Source organism: Narcine bancroftii, chromosome 2, assembly GCF_036971445.1.
Source record: "Narcine bancroftii isolate sNarBan1 chromosome 2, sNarBan1.hap1, whole genome shotgun sequence".
Taxonomy (NCBI): Eukaryota; Metazoa; Chordata; class Chondrichthyes; order Torpediniformes; family Narcinidae; genus Narcine; species Narcine bancroftii.
In genome coordinates this window covers 241,359,555-241,382,771 of record NC_091470.1, presented here as the reverse complement: position 1 = coordinate 241,382,771, position 23,217 = coordinate 241,359,555, and the positions used below count along the sequence as shown (strand labels likewise).

Here is a 23,217-nt window from a genome sequence, read left to right as displayed (position 1 = left end):
ATGGTGTAGCTGGTCAGCAAACATTGCATCAGACATCTGTAGAAACTTCAAATAAATAAGTCTTGAGGAGATTATTTCAATCCTCGTGTTAAAAGTTGGTAAGGACATTGCAGAAATGTCATTCATAATCATTCAAAGCTCTACTGACATGGGAATTGTGTCTTTGATTGGAGGAACGCTGGAACAGAGAATGGGCAAAGGCAAGAATGATTATTTAATGTCATTTGTTGGAAAAGCTGCAAGAACGATAATTAAGGATGGAGGGACTGAACTCCTGAATCAAAACAATCTTATCGGAACCAACATGACGTTGATAAATCACGTCAACAATTTTGAGTGAAGTTAGGAAGCATTGTAAATGGATGTTCACAGACTTTTAATTGTGAGAAATGAGAGCATGTAATATAACAGGTTGAAGACAAAAATGGGAATTACAACAAAACTAATCTTTGTATGTTGCCACTCGCAAAACAAAACACCCCAAGGGAGTGTATTGGAGGATTTAAACCATGTTTTTTGCTCCTGCAAGGCTGAGAATCAGTAACCTGCTTGAGTCTCAGCAGACATAAGCTAAATTCCACCATGGGGCCCAGAGATGCAGTTATCTGACAAAAAAGACATCTGTGTACCAAGAACGTTTAATCTTCTTGCTTGTTTTGGTCACAGTCTTTCAGGCAGAGACCTAACCTTGACGCAAAATAAACCATTGTATTCAAAGTGATAAGCTAGAAAGTTGTGTTATTCAATAGAAGCCTAGGCATGCTAGCTTGCTCGCTTATCTTTCTTTCTGTGCTGGAAATAGGTGCTTAAGTAAGCAGTTTTTGGGTAATATAAGCCATAGTCCCACTGCTGAAGTGGGAGACTCTCCGAGAGGTGGCAACATCTCTCAGCAAGAAGAACTTCCAGAGTCCAGCCAATGTCCCGGTCGGGGGAGGTGGAGAAGCTGCTACCGGCGCCCCGACAACCTACTACAAGTGTGCGGTCGTTGCCTCGCCTCGGCAGTTGGGACCAGTCCAGGCGTTAATAAGTATAATTGGGAAGGGCTTGCATATTGTAGTTTGATATCAGCTTTAGAATTTGTAATAAAGATTTGTATAAACTGAAGTGCTCTCAGCGTGTGTGTCTATTTTCTTTCGGTAGCTCAAACACTGTGACCAATCTAAAATGAACAAAGTGAGAGGTACAAGTTTACCCAGGACAGGGAGTTCGCAGGAGTGTATTCAAATGAAATTTGAGAGTAAACGATCAGTAAAAGATTGATCAAAGCAGGAAAAAGAATCAAGGCATTGAGGAGAGCCACAGGCTGCTGAAAGCATAACCACTATACTGGAACAATTAATGTCAGGGATGATGAAGAGGGTTAGGGTTGGAAGTACATAAACCTCAATTCACTCTTGTAATTCTGGAATAGATTAGAGGTGAAAAGGTGGAGGTCATAGCTGGATATGAAAATGGGAAAAATTTTTAATATTGACATTATTTAACTGAGAACCAATGAGCCTCAGAGGTACATTGACAACAGGTTTTAGATTATCTCAGATTTACATAACTTTGGTCTGGTAAACATACGCCAGATCTCAAATCATGCTGGTGTAGCGGGCCGGGTCAACCCCGCACATGACGGGCCAAATCGCCATAGCCAACAGCCAGCGTGGCAGGGCACAGGGGCTTTCCCCCCCCCCCCAGCGATGCTCAGAAGTTCCAGGCTGCAGGAGTGCGTTGCCAGGGGAACGGCCAGGCCTCACAGCAGCATTATGACATCACTCCCATGAGCCTGTCGCCTCCCCTAAAAAGGAACGCGCGTGGTTTGAATAAACAGCAGTTACTGGTTTATTCACTTGGTGTGGACGGCATTTATTTCAGCGGTGCTACACCATCAGAATATAGAGGGGCGAAAGAGGACTTCTGAGTTGGTGCCAAGACAACAACTTCCCTCAATATCAGTAAGACTAAGAAGCTGGTCATAGACTTCCAGAAGGTGGGTGGAACTTGTTCCCTGACTACATATCTGATGCTGAGATGGAGGTAGGAGATAGCTTTTAATTTCCAAGGAGTAAAAATCTCCAACAACCTGCCCTGGTCCACCCAAGTTGACGCATTGGCCAAGAAAGCACACCAGCACCTCTAATTTGTTAGAAGCCTGAAGAAATTGGGCATGCCAACTGCATCGCTCAACAACTTTTACAGATGCACTAGTGAAAGTCTTCTGTCAGGAAATATCACAGTGTGTCTGCCAAAGATCATAAGAAACCACCAAGAGCTGTGAAAGCAGCTCAGACCATCGCACAAATGCCCTCCCATTCGTTGACTCCATCTACATTTTCTGCCTTGGAAAAGTAACCAACATTTTAAAAGAATCATCCCACCCCTGCAGCACTCTCTTTACAAACCACCCCATCGGGAAGATTTATGTGCCACCGTTTCTTTTCTGCCATCTTTGAACTCCTAAACAAATTCACACTAGTAAAATAATGTTCCTTTTGCTCTGTATTAACTGATGTCATGCTTTTACTGCACTCCTTACTGTATTTTTACTGTGCTGGCATATGTATGGGTTGATTAGTTGGACAGTTCCTTGACTTTGAACTTGAACTCACTCTCTCAGTCAGAACCACTTCATTTTGGAGATACAGAGAAGGCTACATATGCTGAAATTTGAAACTAAACACAACTAGCTTTAAAAGGGCAACAATCATCCTGGTACCCAAGAAGGGTAGCATGGGCTGCTTTAATGACTACTGGCCAGTAGCACTAACTTCCACTGTGATGAAATGCTTCGAGAGGCTGGTCATGGCCAGAATTAACACGTACCTAAGTAAAGTTCTGGACCCACTGTAATTTGCCTATGGTCACAATCGCTCCACAGCAGATGCAATATCACTGACTCTCCACAGTTCTGGATCACCTCGAAAACAGCAATTCATACATACAGCTACAGCTTCAATACTATTATTCCCTCAGTGTTGGTGAAGAAGCTACAAACTCTAGGCCTCTGTCTCCCCCCCCCCCCCCCACCACATCTCCAACTAAACACTTTACTTTCTCATCGGAAGTCCACAGTCAGTACAAATTGGAAACAATGTCCCCTCCTCACTGATTATCATCATTGCTGCACCTCAAGGATGCGTGCTTATCCTACTGCTCTACTCATTATACACCCACGACTGTGTGGGCAGGCACAATTCCAATGCCATCTACAAGTTTGCCGATGACACCACATTTGTCGGCAGAATCACAACTTCAAATTCCTGGGGGGGTCAACATCTCCAAGGATCTGTCTTGGAGCCTCCACATTGATGCAATCACAAAGAAGGGTCACCAGCAGCAATGCTTTGTGAGGTGTCTGAGGCAGTTCGGTATGTCATTGAAGACTCTCGTAAACTTCAACAGGTGTACCATAGAGAGCATTCTGGCTGGTTGCATCACTGCCTGGTATGGAGGCGCCAACTCTCAGGACAAGAATAAATTCCAGAGGGTTGTTAACTCAGCCTGCAACATCACAGGCACTAGACTTCATTCCATCAAGGACATCTACATGAGGCAGTGTCTTAAAAAAGCAGCCTCCATCCTCAAAGACCCCACCACCCAGGCCATGCCCTCTTCACTCTGCTATCTTCGAAGAATAGGCACAGGAGCCTAAAGACGAGCACTCAGCGGCACAAGGACAGCTTCTTCCCCGCTGCGATTAGATTCCTGAATGATCAATGAATCAAAGACACTGCCTGACTTTTCATGCAGTATTATTGTTATTATTTATTTATAAAGTTGTAAGATGATTATAATATGTATGTTTCCACGATACTCCTGCCACAGAACACCAAATTTCATGACAATAAATCCTGATTCTGATCTGCTGGTGGATCTTGCCACTTCATTTTGCTTCATTGGCCTCCCTTGATCTTCCCAACCTTTGAAACATAAAATGTGCTGATTGGTCTGATGAAAGGTCATTGATCTGAAACAACGCTTATTCCTCTGTCCACAGATGTTGCCTGACCCGAACTGTATTTCTAGTATTTCTGTTTTTATTTTATGTCAGGGAAGCACTTATCTGAACAGGCCCCTCACCCAGGTTCACCCAGGTTCTATGCTGAACATGATGTCCACATCAAACAGAAGCTTTGCTGCTTGTTCTTGACAGATATCTTTGTCCCCTTTGTATTTACATGCCTAACTAAAAACCTCTTAAAAGCCACAATGATATCTGCTTCCACCACTTTAGTCCATTATAATATAATAATTAGTCATATTTTCTTCAAAATTGAGAATATCTTGTCTTTGGAGATGCAAAAATAGACTTCTGATAGGTGAAAGTGAGAGATAAGAATCCAAGATGTGTAAAGAAATTGAACGGTTGATCATCTCTGTGACTTAACTGAATGCTTGAATGGGATCCAAATGACCTATTCTTTTTTTCATGAACAAAGACATGCCAATGGGCAGCAGATCTATGTCAAATTTGCCAGGTTTGGCACACTCACCAATGAATGAAAAGAATTCTAAGCATCGGGTTGCCTAGTTATTGGAAGGAATGTCATCGTGCAATTATAAAACCATTATGACACCCGAAAACAGCAACAGCATGAAAAGTAGAAAATGTTACTGCTGAAATATCATCGAAAGGAGCATATGCAGTTGTACTAGCTTCTCAAAATAGCTGCGTGCTGTTGATCAGATTCAAATCAGTAAAACAATAGTATATGTGATTGTGAAACTCTGGGTAGAGAACATTTGAGCATGAAACCTTGAAGGCATTTTCTTCCAATTTATTTTCTCCTCTAACTGAGTTAACTAATAGTTGGGCATGATTTTTTGCATCTGCTGCCAATCATAGAATGATACAGTGCAAAGTGAATTGGATCACTGTAGTCTTTGAAAGAGCTAATTAGTTAGTCTTAATATCCTTTTTTTAATTTTTATTTTTTATTTTTCACACTATGAACCACATCGACCAAAATACACACAAACATTTCCCTCCTGAATATACACAGTGTCATTTTCTCCCCTTTTTCCCCCCCTTCCCATCCCCTCCCAACCCACTAAATGTTCAACATATACGATACATCAAACCCATTAAACAACGTCATCACACAATGAAAATAAACAAGAAAATTGTGTCATCTACTTTTAAACACTGGGTCAGTTCATTTCGTCTTCTTCTCATTCTGTCATTTTAGGTGGTGGAGGTCTGCGGTAGGACTTCTCTGTTGTGTTCCATGTATGGTTCCCAAATTTGTTCGAATACTGTGATGTTATTTCTTAAATTATATGTTATTTTTTCCAAGCAGTACAAGGAAACAAGACGCCAACAGTGGCGGTTGCCTTAGACGCAGAGAAAGCCTTTGACAGAGTAGAATGGAATTATTTATTCAAAGTACTACAGAGGTTCAACCTACCAGAGAAATATATTAATTGGATTAAAGCATTATATAAGGGACCATTGGCGAAGGTGACAATAAATGGATATATATCAAATCAATTTAAATTAAGCAGGTCAACTAGGCAGGGATGTTCACTATCTCCCTCACTGTTCGCATTAGCTATAGAACTCTTGGCAGAACTGATAAGAACAGAAAATAAGAGGGATAAAAATAAAAGAGAAGGAATATAAAATCAGTCTATTTGCAGATGACATTATAGTATACTTAACAGAACCAGAATTATCAATAAAAGAATTACATAAGAAAATGAAGGAATATGGAGAAGTATCGAGGTACAAGATCAAAGCAAATAAAAGTGAAGCGATCTCAATATCCTTTTGTAGACATGGAAACCTCGAAATTAGGTACAGGAGTCGGACATTTGGCCTTAGAATGTTCTGCTACTCAGTTTGATCATAGCTAATCATCCAGTTGTTCTTGCTTTCTCCCAGATCCCTTTATTTATTTTGTTATCAGCACTAAATATATTTGATAGTTTGGCCTTAACTGACTTCTCTGTGGAGAATTCCACAGGTTTACCACTATTTAGGTGAAGAAATAATTTTCTTCGCATTCCTCAATGGTTTGTCCAGTATCCTTGGGCTGTTGTTCTTTATTCTGAGCTTCTACATCATCAGGAACATCTTTGAATGTGAGTGAATGTCAGCACAATTATCCTAACTTCTTAACTCCTACACAGGAAAAACTTCCTTTTATCCAATTAGTAGGCAAGAAATGCATGCATACACAAGCTGCTGCCTCACCAAGACTTGATACAGTTGCAGTATCATGGCCCTGTTCCTGTATCAGTTCAGCTGACAGTGTTTTATTTAAAATCCTGCAATCACAGGCCTGAGTCCAAGATGGTGTTGACAATGTTCTGCAGTGACCTCGAGGGCTTGCAGAGTCTGGGGGTGCAGTGGACTGACGCTGGGCACCAGTAACAGGGAGAACAACCACGCCCCCCCCCCCCCCCCATTGAGAGGGAAAAGCAGAAGAGATGACCTGAAGGACAGTGATCATGGTGGCAGACCAGCATGGGGCTCTGCAGCTGAAAGGCACACACAGGTGGTGAGCTGTTGGAGACTTATGGGAAAGGAACCCACACAGCCTGTGGGCTGCTGGTGATAAGGTCAAAGGACTCACACCAGGCTATGGGCTGCTGCAGATTGACTCATGAGAACCAGGTATTGGAAACAGGATGTGAGAGGATGCTGAGGGCGAGGAGGTCTCCTGAAGGGTGCTCAAGGCTTCCTCATTGTGTCAGAGGTTTAGATCTGGGCTCAGTTTGCTGATGGTTTGAACTAAATTGTAATCTTATGCAGCTGCAGAGGCTGCGGGAGTGCTAGAGGCGAATCCGGGGGCACTTGGTGATTCTGGTTGGACTCTCTTTTTCGCTTCTCTTTCTCTGACTGTAAGGGGTGCCAGGCAATGCCAATGATGAATCATTGTTTACCTTACTGCAGGCTAAAGGCAATTTTGTTGAATAAGACGTTTCTGTTTTATTACATGACAATAAATAGTATCTGAACTGATATAATTGTTCTTAACTGCCTGTTGCACCTGCCAGCATGCATTCCCTGATGGTTGCTCTTGTTCACCCAAGTCTCTATCTCAGAACAAGAATAAACTCCAGAGGGTTGTTAACTTGGTCTGTGACATCACAGGCACCAGACTTCCCTCCATCAAGGGCATCTACATGAGGCGGTGTCTTAAAACAGCAGCCTCTATCTTCAAAGACCCCCACCACCCAGGCCATGCCCTCTTCACTCTGCTACCATCGGGAAAAAGGTACAGGAGCCTAAAGATGAGCATACAATAGCACAAGGACAGCTTCTTGCCCGCTGCCATCAGATTCCTGAATAATCAATGAACAAAAAACACTGCCTTACTTTCCGTGCACTATAATTTTTTCATAGTAGTGTTGGAAGATGGTTATAATATGAATGTTTACACATGACGCTGCTGCAAAACAACGAATTTCATGACTTGTTCATGACAGTAAATTCTGATTCTGATTCCGATAATGCCTTGTTATTCAAATAAAATAACTTACTGCTTTTGCCACTAAAGTTGATAGCTTCACATTGATTCTTGTAATACCGTATCAGCATCTGCCATGCATTTACCCTCTCACTTGTTCAAATCACTTTGGATCTTCTCCATATTTTCCTTGCAGCTCACATTCCCACCCAAGTTTATGTTGCTGGTAGACATCTAACTCCTCCAAATCATTAAGATCTATATTGTGAATAGCTGGAGTCTGAGCACTGAATCTGGTGGTGCCCCACTAGTCCTTGCCCTCAATTTGGAAAAGAACACATTTGTTCTTTCTCTTTGTGTCATGTATGTCAGCCAGCTCTCTGTCCACAAGAGTACATTAGCCCCATTCTTGTGTGCTTTACTTTTGTATGCTAATCTTTTCTGTGAGACCTTCGGAACCACTCTCCTCCTTAAACCTTCAAACATTCCAATAAATTTGTCAGTGATGGATGTATGGAAGCAATGGAATACTTGTATTTAAGATGTTTCTTAATAGACAACATGAATATCAAGTCAAGTTTATTGTCATCTGATTGTACAAGGGCAACCTGACGTAACAGTGTTCTTCGGTGCAAAACATGCAGGCACATAACCAGATGCGGTTAAACAATACATATGCAGGACAAGTATTTCATCCATACAAATAAATAAATAAATATTGCTCATGAATATGAAAATCTCAGATGGTTAGTGTGAGTAGTTCCTTTAGTTGTTAAGCATTCTCACTGCCCGTGGGAAGAAACTGTCCCTCAGCCTTGGTGGTGCTGGCTCTGAGATTCCTATATCTCTTTCCTGATGGGAACAGCTGAAAGATGGTGTATGCAGGGTGGAAAGGGTCCTCAATGATTTAGTATGTCCTCTTCAGACAACAATCCTGGTAGATCATATCGATGGGGGGAGGAGGGTAGGAAGGAGACTTCAGTGATCCTCTCTGCCACTCTTACCATCCTATGGACTGACCTCTGATCCAATGCTCTACTACAGCAACTGTACCACACTGTGATGCAGCCAGCCAGGATATTCTTGATAGAGCTCCTATAGAAGGTTGACATTAATATTGGCTGGTACCTTGCCCCCTTCAGTCTTCTCAGGAAGTGCAGTTGCTGTTGCGCCTTCCTGACAAGCAAGTTGTTGTGTGTCCACAATAGGTCACTAGTTAAGTGAATGCCAAGGAACCTGATGCTCTCCACTCTCTCTACTACAGAGTTGTTGCTGTATCATGGAGGGTGGTCATTTCTGGACCTCCTTAAGTCCATGATCATCTCCTTTGTCTTGTCCACGTTAAGACTCATGTCATTACTCTTGAACCATTTCACAAGATTTTCCACCTCTTCTCTGTAGTGCAACTCATCATTGTTGGTGATGAGGCCAAGTATTGTTTGTGGTGCCATCTACAAACTTGATGGCCCTGTTGGAGCTGGATCTGGCGATGCAGTCATGGGTCAGTAGTGTGAACAGGAGCTGGATGAGCACACAGCCCTGAGGTGCGCCACTGCTCAACGTGACAATGCTCGGAGAAATATCTATCAGGAGAAATCAGCAGATTTTTTGTTTAATTTGGTCATTATGTTCAGCACAGACATGTGGCCCAAAGGCCTTGTTCTTTTGCTGTAATGTTGTCTGAATATATGATTGGAAAATATAACTTAGCATAGATCAGTAACAAGTAACTTTTTCTCATTTTGTTGCTTCACATTATAGTTCATAGCCATCTAATCTGAAATCCAAATTAATTCTGAATGGCTCAGTGCCACACCACATGATCGAATTAGTCTAAAATATTGATCATTATTAATTAGTGGCAGCAGTTGCCATAGCTACACAACAGTAATTATCAAAATAGGATGGTCTTCATTGGAGGGATGTGGGTAATTCAATGTAAAAAAGTTACCATTGAATGAAATGATCACGCAGGAAGCAAAGCAGTTACTATTCCTGTTGACTTTGAAATGTAAGTATCTGTTTTAAATCAGTAAAATTGCAATGCCCTTTTATGAAGCATTAATCATGGGGCCAATCACCAAGCGCTTTGTCTTTATCTAATTGCCCACATGATGACCTTGTCACTTGAAAAAAAAACATTGAATCTAACTTTTTTTCTGGCACAACTAGCCCTTAAAGCTACTCAACAATCTTTCTCAAACATCTCAAATGTCCTTGATCATTTTGGGCTCTCTGTTGCAGTTTCAAAGGTCAAGGTTTATCAGGTGACTCCATGCCAAACATCCTGTTTGTTTTGCAACAGCTTTTCTAAATTGCTGAGATTTGAAACAGATACAGCACTAATGTACTAAAAAGGAAATGGCTGTAATAAACTTATGTCCAGTCCAACAACTGCGATCATTTCTGGTCCAGATCCTGATTTCATTGGGTGGAATTGTTGGATGCTTTTAAAATTATGTAACAAGAAAGTAGCTTGGATTCGAATGAATTTAAATGTTCATAACAACAATGTAAGGCCATTCAACAGTACCCAGACAGTTTTGTTTACCATGAAGAAGCCCTTGATGTGAAAACTGAGGTATACTTAAAAGCAAAATTGGGTAGAAATATTATGCATATTAAAATGTGCATTGATATATGCAGACAGGAAGGAAAGGTGCAGTTAAGAGTTTACAATATTATTTACCAGTGGGTGTCAGGCAAATACTGAAAACTGAATTTTCAACTTGGCTAATCCGTAAGCCTATCAGTAATTAAATAATTTTCGTTTTTATAACATAAAAACAATAGGAATAGTAAATACATCTCTTTTAGAGGACTTGAGCAATAATCAGTAAGTGAACAGATTGGGAAGCTGAAGATTTGATATATCCCATTTGTTTAAAATTTTGATTATGGGAAGGCATTTGGAACTACTTGATGTTGTAAAATAAATGATTACCATTTATCAGACAAAGTTCAAGCTGCTGGTTTATTCTGCCTTTTTTGACTTTTTGCAGTTAAATCTCTCTTCAGTTCAACTCCAAAAATTATTGGTATTTATTTATTATATTAATTTTGATCAGTTATAATATAAAGCAGTTACATACTCATTGATTACCAAGATAGATCTAGACTGCTAGGAACCATGTATTGTGCAGAATGAACACAAAATATTCATTTTCCAAATATTAATGTACAACTACAAGAGGAAATGTTGATATTGGAAACAAAAGCAAACTGAGTTCTTTACACCTCCATCCCCCACACAGAAGGTCTGAAAGCACTTTGCTTCTTCCTGGACCAAAGACCCAACCAGTCATCCTCTACCACCACCCTCCTCCATCTGGGAGAACTTGTCCTCACTCTAAATAACTTCTTCTTTAATTCATCTCACTTCCTCCATGGGTCCCAGTTATGCCTGCGGGTTTGTGGGCTTTGTGGAGCAAACCGTGTTACAAGCCTACACAGGCAAGACTCCTCAACTCTTCCTCTGGTATATTGATGAGAACATCGGGGCTACCTCATGCACCCGCAATGAGTTTGTCAGCTTCATCCACTTCGTGGCCAACTTCCACTCTGATCTCAAACTCACCTGATCCAACTCCGACAACACTCTCCCCTTCCTGGATTTTTCCTGGCAGGACAGTCTCACCAACACCAAGGTTCTGTATAAAACCAGTTCTCTCAGCACTTAGCTCCTGCTGTGTCAGAGACGACTTTGGTGGCTTAGTCATGTACACCGTACGGAGGGTGGTCACTCCCTAAAAGACTTGGTGTTCGCTTGTCTGATTGAAGGATCTTGACACAGCTGCGGTTCAATGATATTTGCAAGCGTGATCTGAAACATCGATGTACTCAACTGGAACCCCTTGCTGATGACCATGGCCACTGGTTATACACCATCAGAAAGGGTGAGAAGAGTGATGAGGATATGGACGAACCATAACCCATCGTTCTGACTTTATCTGCAGCAAGTGTGGTAGAGACTGTCACGCCAGAGTGGGCCTTATGAGCCATTCCAGACACTTTTCTAATACCAACCGACTACCATTGTCTTTTGAGACTGAAGGATGCCTACCTACTGTCTGCAGAAGACATCATAAACAGAAATACAGAAGCTACACAATGCAAGATGCAAACTATAGTGAGAGTGTTATGTCTAGATCTTGGGCAGTTTCTTTACGCCTCTACACTTTGCTCTTGCCATCACTCAGATACAGGTTAATTTTGGTCTCGTCTATCCACCAGAACTTTTTCCAGAATTCTGCAGGCTCTTTTAAATACTTCTAGGAAACTGCCAGCTGGCCATCTTGTTTCTGTGGCTAACTCATGGTCTACATCTTGTAGCCTCTATATTTGTGTTCACAAAGTCTTCTGGGGTCATTGGCACCTGCCTCCTGAAGAGTGTTTCTAATCTGTCACACCTTGTAACAGTCTATTTTTCTTTCATATGTTTGAGCATTTTTCTTCATCATGATGAGACTTTTTCTGTCATCAGCAGTGGAGATCTTCCTTGGAATATCAGTCTCTTTGCAATTACTGAGTTCACCAGTGCAGTCTTTCTTCTTAATGATGTTCCAAACTGTTGATTTTGATAATCCTAAAGTTTGGAAAATGTCTCTTATCATTTTATTCTTGTTTTTAAGCTTCAAAATGGCTTATTTGAATTCCATTGGCACAACTCTGATCCTCTTGTTGAAAATGGCAACTACAGACTGCAAAGGTGATCAAAAGTTTAGAAGTAAGCCTTGCTCTCTTATACCTGCACCAATGAAGCAATTAAACATACCTAAGTACTGTACTTACAAACAGATGTGAAGCCAAATATCCCAAATATTCTGGTGCCCTGAAATGAGGGGACAATCTATAAAAAGTGCTGCAATTTCTCCATGGTCAAACCAAAATGTATACTTTGAATAAAATTTGGACTGTGCACTTTAATTACAAATTGAAAACTGTCGAGCACAGTGGCAAATAAAGGAAAAAAAAGAGTTTTTATCCCAAACATATGGAAAGCATGTATATATTTCACGTGGGTTTACAGTACAGTAACAGGCCCTTCAGCTCTCGATGTGCCAACCTACATATTTTTTACCCAAAAAAAAACTATACACTTCCTACCCTGAAACAGTCTATTTTTCTTTCATCCATGTGCCTGTCTAAGAGTCTCTTAAATGCCCCTAATGTTTCAGCCTCCACCACCATTCCCTGCAAGGCATTCCAGGCTCCCACAACTCTATGTAAAAAAAAACCCACTAAACTTTCATATCTTCAATTTATACAATGTCCTCTGGGGTTGCTATTCCTGCTCTGGGGGAAACAGGTGCTGGCTGTCTACCTTATCTATGCCTTTCAGAATCGTATAGATCTTTATTAAGTAAACTCTCACCCTTCTTTGCTCCAAAGAGAAAAGTCCTATCTCTGCTAACCTTGCCTCATTAGACTTATTTTCCAATCCAGGGAACATCCTGGTAAATCTCCTCTGCACCCTCTCCACATCTTCCACACTTTTCCTATAATGAGGTGCCCACAACTGAACACAATATTCCAAGTGTGGTCTCACTAGAAATTTGTAGAGTTTCCACATGACCTCTTTACTTCTAAATTCAATTTCCTGATTTATGAGGCCCATAATTCCTTAACTAGCCTATCAACCTGCTTGGCAACCTTGAGAGATGTATGGATTTGGACTCCAAGGTCCCTCTCTTGTTCCACACTGTTAAGCATCTGACCATTAACCCTGTATTCAGCCTTCAGGTTTGATCTCACACTTATCTGGATTGAACTCTATCTACCACTTTTCCGCCCAACTCTGCATCCTGTCTATATCCTTTTGTAATTTATGACAACCCTCAACACTTCATAGCATCCCCAAATGTACTGATTTATCCTTCTACTTCTTCATGAAGGTAATTTATAAAAATCACAAAGAGCAGGGGTCCATAAGAGATCCCTGAGGAACTCCACTAGTCACTGACCATTGAATACTTCCTGTCCACTACTACTCTCTGCTTTCAACAGGCAAGCCAATTCTGAATCCACAAACCCAAGATTCCATGGATCCCATGCCTGATGACTTTCAGAACGAGTCTCTCATGGGGGATCTTGTCAAATGCCTCACTAAAATCTGTATGCACCACATCTACAACCCTACCTTCAGCTCCTCAAAGAACTCAATCAAGAACTCAAAGGCAGCATGGTTAGCACAATGCTGTTACAGTGCCAGTGATCAGGACCAGGGTTCGAATCATACATTACCTGTAAGGAGTTTGCTTATTTTCCCCATGTCTGCATGGGTTTTTCCTGGTGGCTCCAGTTTCCTCCTACCATTCAAAATGTACTGGGGGTTGTAGGTCAATTGAATGTAATTTGGCAGCACAGACTCGTGGGCTGAAAGGGCCTGTCAATGTGCTGTATGTCTAAAAACAAAATTAGGCTTGTGAGGCACAACCTTCCCCTCAAAGCCACGCAGAATATCCCTGAATAGTCTCTTTCTCCTTAAGAATAATCTCCATTAGTTGCTTGTCTATGACATAAAATTCACTGGTCTATAATTCCCAGGATTCTCTCTATTACCTTTTTTAATAAAGGGGACCTCATTTGCCATTCTTCAATCATCCAGCACCTTCCCCATGACCAAGGAGAATGCAAAGATCATAGCCAATGCCTCAGCTATCTCTTCCCTCCTTTCCCACAGCCACCTGAGATATATCTCGTTCAGCCATGAGGACTTATTAATCTTAATGTTTTTAAAACGATCCAGCACTTGCTCTTTCCTAATCTCAACATGGTACAGCACACAAGCTTGTTCTATTTTGACCTCATCTTAACTAAGGTCCTTTTCTCTGGTGAATACTGAAGCCAAGTATTCATTTAGGATCTCCCCAATCTCCACCTCTAGGTACATGTTGCCTCCTTTATCCTTAAATGGCCCTTCCTTCACTCTCATCATCCTTCTGTACTTCAGGTACGCATAGAAAACACTGGGGTTTTCCTTCATCCTACTTGCCAAGGCCTTCTCGTGCCCCTTACACCTATCCCAAATCCTTTCTTAAGGTCCTCCCTAACTGTGATATAATTATCATGAGCTCTTCCTGTATTTGGCTTCCTAAATCTAACGCCTGCTTCCAACTTCCTCTTAACCAGCTGCCTCGCCTGTTTTGTCAACCATGCTTCTCTTTTCCTATCATCTTTTCCCTGTTTCAGTGGGACAAACCTATCCAGAACCCCACATAAATGGTCCCTAAACATCTTCCACATTACTTCTGTGCTTTCTCCCACAAATATCTGTTCCCAATTTAACACTTAACCATTTTGTCTGCTTTTATATTTGTCCCTAATTAATCTACACCTCAGGAACTTGTGTGTGGTGATATGTAATTACACCACTAGGTCACCAGGGGTCAACCCAGTCCAGAGCTACAGTCTAGCCTTCCAGCTTTGTCTTGCAGAGAGACAAGACCTCTTAGTGTACATATTAGTTTATTAAAGCTGTCTTATACTCACACTGCTGGTGTGGTTATTTTCAGTACAATTTAATAAACTAATATGATAGCTACTAGGCTACTTTATATACAAGGTCACCGGGATGACCCCTGGTGACCTGGTGGTGTAATAACATATCACCACAATACGGTCCACTGAGACGAGACATCGATTGCTGGAAAAAGGAATGGTGGGGCTAGATGAGGCAGAGACTATTGCAGAAGCTTTAGAAAGCACCAGGAAAGAATTGGAGTACTCACAGGACCCTGGGGCTGGGACAAACGTGACACTGCTGGATTCTCCAGCCCCATGAAAAGAAATGTATCCTGCCTCACAGGAATTCACAGCAGCAGCAACACACCTTGAGTGTCCCAAGTGCTTTTTCTGTGGACAAAGAAAGCACCCCAGAGCCCTCTGCCCTGCCAGAGAAAATGTCTGTTCCAACTGTGGAAAACGTGCGTGGGCATTATGCAAAAGTCTGCAGAAGCCCCAAGGCCACAGCCAAGGCCCATTCTCATGCTAATGAGAGATGGGAAAGCTCTTCTTTCTTCACAGACAAACAGAAGAAGAAGAATGCCATGTGCAGCCGACCATCTTGGACAAACACTACAGAGCAGAGGACACAGTCTTCAGGAGATGAATATGACGCCGAGTACTATCGGATGGAAGGACATGAAGGACATGCCAGACTTGCTTCCCTACGCATGAATCAGGCGAGTCCACACAATTTATCCGATGCCACTGTGTGCATCAAAATTAATGATGTGAGGGAAAATTGCTTAATAGATAATGGAAGCACTGAAAGTTTTATTGACCAGGGGTTAGTCAACCGCCTTGCCCTCCCCACATGCCCGAGTGAGCACCAGATTCTGTTAGCAGCTAGCAGCTTTGTGGCTGAGGTAAAACAGTTTTGCAGGGTTACTTAAAAAATCCAGGGCACAAAATACTGGTACTCCCTCACTTCTGTGCCCCGGTACTATTGGGGTTAGATTTTCAGTGCCAGTTAGAAAGCATTACAATAGTGCACAACGGGCCTCACCCCCCTCTACGCCTTACGAAGGAACAACACCGCAGCCTGTCTGAACATAGAACCCCCTCCGCTGTTCACACACCTGACCCCAGAATGCACACCAATAACCACAAAGAGCAGGAGGTACAGCCTGATGGACAGAGCCTTCATTAGGACAGAGGTCCACAGGCTACAACAGGAGGGCATCATAGAGCAGAGCACCAGCCCCTGGAGAGCCCAGGTGGTTGTAGTAAAGTCAGGAGAAAAACTGTGCATGGTAGTGGATTTCAGCCAGACAATCAACAAATTTACACAACTAGATGCCCACCCCTTGCCATGCATAGTAGACAGACATGATCAACAACATTGCGCAGTATAAGGTGTTCTCCACCATAGACCTGAAGGCAGCATACCACCAACTGCCCATTAGAAACAGCGATTGCATTTACATGGCATTTGAGGCAGACGGCAGGCTGTATCAATTTCTGCGACTCCCCTTCAGTGTCACCAATGGAGTGTCCCTGTTTCAGAGAGAAATGGACCGAATAGTAGATGAGTTCCAACTGAAAGTGGTGTTCCCCTACTTAGACAATGTGACAATCTGTGGCCACACTCAGGAGGATCATGACACGAATTTAAAATGCTTCTTCCAGGCAGCCGAGGAAAGGAATCTAACATACAACAGGGACAAATGCGTCTTTAGCGCCAGGAAGTTGCCAATCCTGGGCTAGGTAGTGCAGAATGGGAAAATCAGCCCAGACCCAGCCCATATGTGCCCTCTCCTAGACCTCCCAGTGCCACACACGCTGAAAACACTAAAAAGGTGTTTGGGACTGTTTGCTTACTACGCCCAATGGGTCCCCAACTATGCCGACAGGGCCTGCCCACTTATAAAAGCCTCAGTTCTCCCACTGTGCCCAGCAGCCACCAGAGCATTTAGGGACATTAGGGACCATATCGCTAAAGCTACCATGCGGTCCATAGATGAGTCGATCCCGTTTCAAGTAGAAACAGATGCATCCAATGTGGCTCTGGCAGCCACCCTAAACCAAGAAGGATGACCGGTGCCCTTTTTCTCACAAACCCTACAGGGGTCAGAGGTAAGACACTCAGCAGTAGAGAAGGAGGCCCTAGCCATTGTGGAAGCAATAGGCACTGGTGACATTATCTGGCGTGCAAACACTTCACCTTCGTCACGGACCAGCCATAATGTAGGAATATTGGAGAAAAAGAATTGGAGGCTCTTCAGTTAGAAGAATATTAAGCCCAGAAACATGCATGGTCGAAAATGTCAACTCAAGTCTGCAATGTTAACTTTGTTGGCACAGACGAGCTGGGCCAAAGGGCCTGTTCTATGCCCTATAACTCCAATAGCATAATCGGATGTTCATGGTTTGATATTTTAAAATAATCAGTGTTTCCTGCAGATGTTGAACAGACAGCTGGAAGGACATCAATTTGAAATCACTATTGAGTATAAATTGATAAAATCCTTCATGACTTCTCAAAATACTTGTGTGAAAAAAATAGTCAGGGCCAGAGGTGTCACTAGGTTTGGTGTCTCCCAATGAGGTAACTCATGGTGTCACCCCCCCCCCCCCTCACTCTATGGATTAAATGTATGAGCGTACCAAGCGTAGAAGAAACAGGTGTGTTTTCCTTGTATGTCCAAGGTGGCGGCATTAGTGCTGAGCTGGGGGAGGGGGCTCTGACCGGAGCGCATTAGAAGGTTCAAAAAGTAAATTAGCATCAAGTTTTAGCTTTCAGTAGATTCAGCCAAGCCAGAATACATAGATTTTGTCATCTGCTCCTGCCTTCTAGGTCAACAACTTTTGCCATTAGCTTCGAATTGCTGTCACTTAATCTTCTAATTTGTCATCTCTTGCACAAGTTGCTCAAACTGAGCTCAAAAGATGATAAACTTTCACCGTGTTCTTCAGTTAAACTCTGGACGTGGTCAAGTTTAGCATCAATCTGATTTAAGACAACTTTAAAATAGTTGGCTAACCACTTTCTGTGCTGATGCAGTAGCTCAGAAATAGCCTCCATATTCAAATTAGTTGGCACTTCTTTCTCCTTGTAGCTATTTTAATGCAAGTATAGATAAAGGGAAGGAAAGGCATATGGAACACTCTTCATTAAATAAAGAACCAAGTAGGTGGAAGAAGTGTAAAATAAACAGGAGCATCTGACTACACCATGCTGCAGCCAACCAGAAGTTCTGAAGAAACATTTCTCTTGTGAAACTGCAGGGGTTATCTACTGCTTCCGGCGCCCCCATTGTGGTCGTAGACTGGGAGATCGCTTTGTTGAGCATCTGTCTCTGTCTGCCACAATAGTGTGGATCTCCAGTGGCCACACATATCAATTCACCATCCCATTCCCTTGATGGCATGGTCTTCTTATCCATGGTCTCGTGCACTACCAGACTGAGACCACCCGTAAATTGGAGGAACAACATCTCATCTTCCAACTGGATGGCATTAATATCGACTTCTCTGGCTTTCGTTAACCCCCCCCCCCCTCACTTCTTCCCCTATTGCCTTCCTGCAGTTCTGTCTCCTTTCACACAGACATAATCAAATCACACCTCAACCCTTAACACTATTTAACACAATTTGTTGTTCTGGACTCCTCCCCCAGCTGGCACTGTCTGTATTCTGAGATTTCATGTTTTTTGTTCATTCTGTTTATTCCTTGAAGAAGGGCTCAGGCCCAAAACGTTGGCAATATATCTTTGACTCCTGTGGACGATGAAAGACCTGCTCAGTTCCTCCAGCATTTTGGTGTGTTTTTACTACTATCTCAGCTTCTGCAGAATTTTGTTTCACTGCCCTCTAGGTTCAAGAACAATTTCTTAAATCTCACCTCATTGTACTAATCAGGGACTGCTTTGACATCATACTCTTGCTAAGTCTCTTTTCTTGCACCATGATAAATGCGAATATTTTCTATCTTTTTGGGGGGATTTATTGTCTCTTTTTATTTCAATTAACTTTGTAATTGTAGTTGCTTTTAGCTGTTTTTGTAATTTTGTTTTTCACAAAGCACCCATTCAGTTGCAAGGAAGAATATTGGTGCATATATACATTGGACAATGTATACATGACAACAAACTTATTATCATTATCTTATTGTTCATGGAAAGAATATTTGTGAAAAAACATTAAGTTTGGAATTGCTGAAATGGCATTGTGTATGAAATGAAGATCTCTTTGATCAGTCAAAGATAAACTGAACTGTCAGAGTTTGCACACTTGGCTTTTGATGTTGAAGATCAGTTTGCTCATAGGCGTGTGAGTTTGTACCAGCACTCCAGTTTGATGGCCATCTTTGCAGTGCAACCATTGTCTTCAAAGCCTGCTGCCACTGTTAATTCATCAACACTGAAGATAAAGTCAGGGCGAGAGAGGCAAAACAAACGTCAAAGAACAAATAAGCACACGATGCCTGAGGTTTGGACAAATACCAACAACTAACAGCTGGAGCAACTGGTGTTAGCAAATTATATGCATGAAATCCGCTGGAAATGAGTAAACAGAAAAAGGACAGATAATTTCCAACCTCTGGAGAACAATGGTTATAAGAGAGGAACTGGTACGGTAGAGCCCCTCTAACTTTATTTTGGGTGAATTTGCCTTGAGCTGGTTTAATATTTTAACATTGTAATAGTGTTGAATACTCTCGACACTCCTCTTCCTACTAGCTTTTAATTAATCTTTTCAGTGAAAACTTTACCAAATGACAGATTTCATCTGATGATGAATTTGTATGCTTATTTAGTTTTGACAAATCTTTGGCTTGGCTTCGCGGACGAAGATTTATGGAGGGGGTAAAAAGTCCACGTCAGCTGCAGGCTCGTTTGTGGCTGACAAGTCCGATGCGGGACAGGCAGACACGATTGCAGCGGTTGCAGGGGAAAATTGGTTGGTTGGGGTTGGGTGTTGGGTTTTTCCTCCTTTGCCTTTTGTCAGTGAGGTGGGCTCTGCGGTCTTCTTCAAAGGAGGTTGCTGCCCACCGAACTGTGAGGCGCCAAGATGCACGGTTTGAGGCGTTATCAGCCCACTGGCGGTGGTCAATGTGGCAGGCACCAAGAGATTTCTTTAGGCAGTCCTTGTACCTTTTCTTTGGTGCACCTCTGTCACGGTGGCCAGTGGAGAGCTCGTCATATAACACGATCTTGGGAAGGCGATGGTCCTCCATTCTGGAGACGTGACCCATCCAGCGCAGCTGGATCTTCAGCAGCGTGGACTCGATGCTGTCGACCTCTGCCATCTCGAGTACTTCGACGTTAGGGATGTAAGCGCTCCAATGGATGTTGAGGATGGAGCGGAGACAACGCTGGTGGAAGCGTTCTAGGAGCCGTAGGTGGTGCCGGTAGAGGACCCATGATTCGGAGCCGAACAGGAGTGTGGGTATGACAACGGCTCTGTATACGCTTATCTTTGTGAGGTTTTTCAGTTGGTTGTTTTTCCAGACTCTTTTGTGTAGTCTTCCAAAGGCGCTATTTGCCTTGGCGAGTCTGTTGTCTATCTCATTGTCGATCCTTGCATCTGATGAAATGGTGCAGCCGAGATAGGTAAACTGGTTGACCGTTTTGAGTTTTGTGTGCCCGATGGAGATGTGGGGGGGCTGACGAGTTTTGACAAATATATTGAGTTCAAAATAGGAAAAGAAATACAATAAAAAAAATTTACATGTTCTGAAATATTTTTTGTTATCAATACCATAGTGCAAGTTTTATGTAGAAAAGTGAATTCTTTGTGTACGTTTTATCAGAAGTGTTAGAACTACAGCAACCCTTGCAACCGCTGCAATCGTGTCTGCCTGTCCCGCATCGGACTGGTCAGCCACAAACGAGCCTGCAGCTGACGTGGACTTTTTACCCCCTCCATAAATCTTCATCCGCGAAGCCAAGCCAAAGAAAGAAAAAGAACTACAGAACACTAAAGCATAGAAATCAGGCTATTTGGCCCTTCTAATCTGTGCTAAAACATCATTCTGCTCGTCTCACTTACCTACACCCAGTCCATAACCCTCCAGACATCTCCCATCCATGTATCTATCCAATTTATTCTTATAACTTGAGACTGATGGCAGCTCGTTCCACACTCCCACCACTCTCTGTGAAGAGGTTCTCTCTAATGCTCCCCCATACCTTTCCCCTTTCACCCTAAAGCCATGTCCCTCCTGATCTGTGGAAAGAGCCCACTCACATTTACTCTGTCTATGCCCTCATCATTTTGTAAACTCTATCAAATCACCCCTCATTCTTCAATGCTCCAAGGAATAAACTCCTAACTTGTTTAATCTTTCCCTGTAACTCAACTCCTGAAGACACAGCAACATCCAAGTAAATCTTCTCTGCACTCTTTCAATCTTACTGATATCCTTCCTGTAGTTTGACAACCAGAACTGCACACAATACTCCAAATTTGGCTTCACCAATGTCTTATACAACCTCACCATAACATCCCAACTCCTGTCCTCAATACTTTGATTTATGAAGGCTAAGATGCCAAAAGTTTTCTTCACAACCCTGCCTATCTGTGATGCCACTTTCGGGGAATTATGTATCTGTATTCCCAGATCCCTTTGTTCCTCTGCACTCCTCAGTGCCCTATCATTTACTGTGCTTTTTTTTAACTGTTGATTGGGGAAATGTGATGTAATTGGATACTACAAAAAGGAAGGCAATCAAATCCAGATGTGGTTTACGAATTCTAACACTTAAGTAGGAACTGTAGGAACATAGTCCAACTGTGTCTCTGCCATCACCGCATGACAATGTTCAACCAGTTAATTTCGTTTCACTGCCTTTCAGCTCCCCCTAAATAATTATAATAATAATTGTGAAACAGATGTAATTAAAACATGATAAAGTATGCACAGTTGTTCATTATCATTGAGAGGAAAATAACTTGGGGTATTCGAGTCATAGGTGGCCATGAGTACAATGTAACTCATCAGATTTCAAATCTGGAAATGGCAACATGAGTTTGCACTTTTTTTTGTTACAAATACTAAAATGTTATTTCCATACAGTAAGCCCTATTAATTTTACTTCAATCTGCAAATAAACCAGTTTCTTGTCGTTATTAGCAGGAAATGTTGTGTTATTGGCATCCCAAAGGGAAAAAAAATAAGGAAAATCCTAAATGGAAGGAACAAACGTTACTTGAAACAAAAAAGGCCCACAACAAAGTCGAGAAATGCCGGGATCACTGTCACATGAACTGTAATGGAGTTACAGATAGAGATAATTGGATATACAAAGTTATTGGCATTCCTGGAATCCATAAACAATAAATGTATTTCCAAATATTGGCATATTTAAGAAACTTTGATTCTAAGATGGAAAATAAATTACTGGCACATTTTTTTTTGCGCTTATTATATTAGAGCATAATGATATGGCAGCAACTGGAGTTCAGTGAATAATAGGAACATTATTAGACAAAATTCTAAAACTAATTGTTTACAATGCTTAAAAAGCTGATCATAAGAAAAAAAACTGGGTGGAAAGACCAACAAGAGAAAGTCGTGGAGAATTTGAAAAGAGCAGTTTCACCACATATGATATCTTTAGTTCCTACATCAGTGTAACTGCCAATGGAAACACAAAATTCTGTTTACACATATTGTAAAGAAATCGTAAAAACACATAAAAGGCAATTGTCTTGAAAATTATAAAGACTTGGAGGATTTGGATCTGTCAAAACAAAATGTTCCAGTTGAAGGCTTGTTTATGATATTCCCGTAAACTTCCATTTTGGTTCCAATCAACATTCACAATCACTCCTAAAATACTGCCGACAAACAAACCCCAGGCGATTCACAAGTTGCAATTGTAGTACAATGAAGAACTCACAAAATGCCCACTGGCATTTTCTGTGGCCAATCTATTGTAGCATATGCTTCTCATTATTTAGTGCTCTGGTGGCACACTTAAGTAAATTAAGCAAGTGTAGTGTAAAAATATGAACACATAATACATAACATGATAGTTAACAAGGAGAAAAGTAAGAATCAAATGAAAAAAAATGTCAGCATTATTACTGCACATAAATAAGAATGCAGAATGCCTAGAAATATCCGGTTTTTGTTGTGCAAAGATTTTCAGGGGAAGAAGACAAAAAATGTAATGAAGATATGAAAAATCTATTACCATTACCAGCTTCAATTGTACATCTAGTAAATATTATCTTTGCAAAATATCAAAGCTATTAAGTCAGAATCAAACAGAATCCAACTACTCGATGCCAACCAAGTTAACATTCTGGGATAATCCCCTTTGCTTGCATTTGGTCCCTATCTCTCCAAGCCCTTCTTATC

At 41.8% G+C, this 23,217-nt stretch overlaps 1 long non-coding RNA gene across 1 annotated transcript in view; it reads left to right on the top strand.

The window, feature by feature from the left end:
• Nucleotides 1–1,781: 1,781 nt before the first annotated feature.
• LOC138755165 (uncharacterized) overlaps nt 1,782–23,217 on the top strand; it is a 29,860-nt gene continuing 8,424 nt past the window's right edge. The window contains exon 1 of the long non-coding RNA XR_011352080.1: nt 1,782–1,978. This is a non-coding gene — a long non-coding RNA (uncharacterized lncRNA). The remainder of the gene's footprint in view (nt 1,979–23,217) is intronic.